Consider the following 5000-nt stretch of genomic DNA (forward strand, 5'->3'; position numbering starts at 1 on the left):
ATTGGAATATGTGCTGAAAATTACAGATATTTCCTTGATTAATTTAAATCAATGCCCATACAAGTAGACGACTGCAACATTGCAATAACATCTGGATGCTGCATATTGCATACAGGTTTCATTTATATTGTTCTCGTCCACTGACACCTTGGTTGAAGATTTGCTTATCAACTGATATCTTTGTTTAAGATTTGTGGCCGAAAGTCATGTTAGATTCAACCCATGAATTATAGCACTCACCAGTCAAGAGACATGAAATGTATGAAGTCATGGTTATGTATAAAAATACTGACTGATTATCTAATAAGAATGGTTAAAAAAATAATAACAATGATAATGATGATGATAGTAATAACAATTGTGATAATAACAATAATAATAGTAATAATAACAATAATGATAATAAAAATGATAGTAAGATAATAAGATAATAACAATCATAACGATACAATGACAAAAATAACAAAATAAATAAAAGCAACCCATACAAAGCGAATAATTTCATCTTCAGTGAACCGATCTCTATCAATCACACACGTCAACCACTATTAAGAATTTGCCCCCTTTTGTGATGTGTTATGAAATGGGAATAGACATAGAATAAAATAGAAATAGAATTTCCAATAGAATAAAATAGAAATGGGAATATATTAATTTCCGTAACATTATACAAGCTGTTGGTCGCTTCAGGCTGTCAGACCACTAACTGTGACAGGGATGGAATAGCAAGGATGAGTATGGAGTGGATATAGTGGATATTTTGGCAATATAGACTAGGCTCCTTGTTGTGGGGAAAAGGACAATAGTGTAGTTAATGCGTAGTTAGAAAAAAATATTAACTAAATTGGGCCCTTGCAATCATACCAGCTTCTTAACGCAACCAAAATAAGACGAAACTATGAGAGAATGTCACCCTGTCAACCCGTCAATCATATAAAAGCAATGTCAAGTAAAGTGACTCTTAACGTTCCTCTCCATTTCTTCCTCACAATCTCTGAATTCACCTCCCCCCTCTCTCCCCCTCGCCCCCTCCTCCCCATACACACGCACCACCTTTCACGTTCCTTACCCGTGTATCTGTTAACTAGAAATAACTTATTAGGCAGAAACCATCTACTACCTATGTACTATGGCTTAGATTAAGATTGTTACTATATATAGCTTGCAAATTTAAGTCTATAGGATGAAGTATCATGTAAGCTTCCGTGAACAGATTTCACGAATAGATGAATAGATGAAGAAAGGAGAGTATGAGATAACTACAATGAGATTACTAGACTGAGTGGCAGAAGGATAATTACATGAGGAAATAAAAGACCTTCATGTATCTGTCAACGTCGAGATTTTTGCCATTCATTTGCAACATAATGTGAGTCGTAAATGCAACAGTAGCGTAATTAAAACAACATATGTAGAAGGTATATTAAGAGTTTATGTATGGAAGCATGCACGAGTAGAAAATGGTAATGACTATGATAATGATGATGATGTTAATGATAAATATGAAAATGAAGATAATGATGAATATGAAAATGAAGATAATGATGAAAATGAAAATTGAAATTTTAAATAGTATTTATGAACATACAAACTTCATTCCGGCTTAATAGATGCAACAAGTTTTATAGTCATTCTTATTTCAAAGAATGAAATACACATTTCATCATTAATGTAATAACGTTAGAATAATCGTATAACATTAACGCAAACCTTTACAATTCAAGAAAAAAATGAAATTTTCTACATCAAGAGATAATTCATGTGTCTTGTTCACACATCTGATAATAAAATGCGTGCATGAATATTGCACAAATAGAAACAGGAACACATTTTTAACGTAAACTTATCTAAGCACAATATATGATTATAATGCAAAATTTACAGATTTTCTAATCACCATCATCAAAATGCAGAATAATTACAACTTTATTTTAGTTACTAGTAAGGAATCATAGCTTTATGACAAAATTATATCTACAATGCTTTCAGATTTACCAATAAGTCTGCCATTATGTTTTGTGAAGCGGCTTATGGCAGGTCACTCACTGCAAATAGTGACTGGTGCATTTTTTTCGTGTCCTCTCTAGAAACATGATTCATTGTTGATACAGCTGTTGGTGTCAATAATAAATAATTTGCAACCAATATCTCGCGAAGACTTCGTCTGTTTGGGGGAATAAGCATGCAAATTGCAAAGGGCAATAACCATCGCCAATGCTTAACGTCTTCTTCAACACTTTTGAGTTTGCCACCACTGGGGTAGATCTCCAAATTACTCGTCTATCTATTTAATATTTACCGAAATGAAGTTACTTTATGAGCGATAAGTTTATGCTTTTTAGAGCCCCGTGATAATGAATGTCTGCATTTATCAACACTTGTGATTTATGAAATTTAGAAAAAGGCTGAATGCAAAGATTGAAAAGCATGGGATTTTCAGCCTTCTCGCCAATGACAACAAGTCAATAACCAAATGACTTTCTTGGCGCCACAGGATGGTGGAATGTGAACATCATATTCTATTATTCTTTATATAGGATGGCTGTATTCCTTACATAAAAGGAGTAAATTGGAACGCTGTATGTAAACAGAAAACCAAAGGAAAACATTTCGTTTCTCTCTCTCTTGGTTCTTTTATTCTTTGTCACCACTTCAGTATAAGTCAGTACCTCCCCCCCTACCCTATTCAAAAAAAAAAAAAAAAGAAAAAAAAAATCAGCCATGGCACATTTAATTCTAATAAGTCACTTAGTCCGTCCGTCTCTCTCAACCAACTTCATTTTAACTTTAAAGTAGACTGCATCTTGGACTATTCTACTAATTATAGCTGTTCGAAACACACTTAAAATAGGTTCCATGCCCTATTGAAACATCACCGTAAGAATGAGAGTAAAAGCTTTAAACTCAAAAGCAAACTATAATAAGAAGAAGCATGATAAAGACTGACAAAAGGAAAATCATTTGAATTTAGGTCATTTCTTTTGTGAAGAATATTGGGTTGATATAATTCAGACACTAAATTCGATTTCACTTTGTGAGCAAGAAACCTCCCGAAATCTTTCATTCTAATTTCGAATCTTGCGCCCCCCCCCCACCCCCCTGGGAACTGCCCATGACACCCCCCTAAGTACGGCGAAACCCAGCTTGAGAACCCCTGACATAGTCGAACCTCCTGACACAGTAACTTCTACAGAACTACCATGATTAGTCCAAGAAAGAATCTAAACTGCCTCAGGTCTTCAGGGCGACATCAGCACTACCTTAGCCGTCCGGATGCTTCTCAGTTATCGTAAATTTTACCTTTATGATACATTTTCCGATAATCCTAAGCCGCCCTTATCCTTGTGTCCTTACCACCTTCTCCCATACCATGTCCTGCGTTATTTTTCCTGAGGGTTTTTGGAGAGCTGTTATGCAAGCACGCAGCAAGTTAATTCTTTGTAAACTTATTTTTGTTCTTAAAAACATTTAGGTATATGAAAGAGAGAGAGAGAGAAAGAAAGAAAGAGAAAGAAATAGAGAGATAGAGATAGATATAGATAAAGAGAGAGAGAGAGAGAGAGAGAGAGAGTATGAGTTAAAGTGAGAAAGAGATAAAGTGAAAAAAAAAATGAAGAGAGAAGAGAAGAGAAAGAGAAAGATAGAGAGAAAGAAAAAGAGAGAAATAGAGAGAGAGAAAGAAAAGAGAAAGAGAAAAAGAGAAAGATAGAGATATATAGAGAGAAAGAGAAGAGAAAGAGATAGAGAAAGAAAAAGAAAGAAAGAGAAAGAAAAAAAAATAAGAGAGATACAAAGGCAGAACAATAACGCGAGAGGTCAGTATAGGAAGGAACCCAAGATGATTAATGACAACGCAGTTAAAGCTACTAGACCCCGTACTCTCTGTCAGGAACCTCCCCTGCGATTTTTATTGCTTAACAAACAATTTCCTTGCAAAAGAAGGGTTGCATAGTAATGAGTGAATATGAGAGAGTGAGATGGAAACAGGTAGGGTCGAGGGAGGTACTCTGGAGAAGGTTGCTTTCATCATTTGACAGGTGCATGACAGCGTGAATGAAAAGCACAAAATTGCAGCATCGATTCTACCCATAAGATTACTTCGCTTTTATTTATTTTTTTTTATTTTTTTAATGAGAGGTTTAAGGACAGCACTTTCGAATATGTATATAGATGTAAAATAATTATTTTGGAAGTCGCTGTTTCCAGTGGATAGTACGAAAAATCAGGAAATCTGTTACGTTACAGAAGGGAAACGAGAGAAAAGTTATTTAGTATCAACCATTTTTTAGAAAAAAAGGAAAAAACTATTGAAAAAAAAGAGAAACCATTCAAATAAGTTTGGCCTTGGGTCATTTTTTTTAAATTTTCGTATTAGGAATGCTCAGCCTATAATTGGCTTAAGAGTTTTGATCCAGGCAGGGGAATAAACCATGCATCTTTGATATTGAGGCCTCGCCACCGATCACACTTAAAGCCATCATAAAATAGATGTGTCGTTTAACTCTGGATTTACTACAAGTTTCAGCCCTTAAAGTAACATTGATTTTTTTCTTTAGTTTCCCCTACATCTATTACTACATCAGCAAAATGTATTGGCTGTTTATCTTTATTCGTTTATTTTCTAAAATGGAATATTTTGTCCATTCTTAACCCATAATGTCCAGATCGATTACCCGTTCTTGTTTTATTACTCCTTTTGTCCATGAAGATAATTCTTATTCTAATATAAGAATTGTCAGAAAAAAAAAAACTTTACTACTTCTATTGAAATGCATAATAAAAACGATGTAAATCCTACTCAGCAAATATTTATATGCTCTAAATACCTGATTATGAGGGATCAATATAAGATTCTTCAAATCCACACTTTGTCCTATCAAAATATTTCTTCCCTAGTTACCTTGCACCAGGAAATTTCTGCTTGGTACTCAAAATTTCTCACTTCATATCATTTTCATTTATTTTCCTATGCAGTATCACTAGCGATCGCTGAATTTCTA

Source organism: Penaeus japonicus, unplaced genomic scaffold (assembly GCF_977035675.1).
Source record: "Penaeus japonicus unplaced genomic scaffold, GWHDUDI00000001_assembly GWHDUDI00000021, whole genome shotgun sequence".
Classification (NCBI taxonomy): domain Eukaryota; kingdom Metazoa; phylum Arthropoda; class Malacostraca; order Decapoda; family Penaeidae; genus Penaeus; species Penaeus japonicus.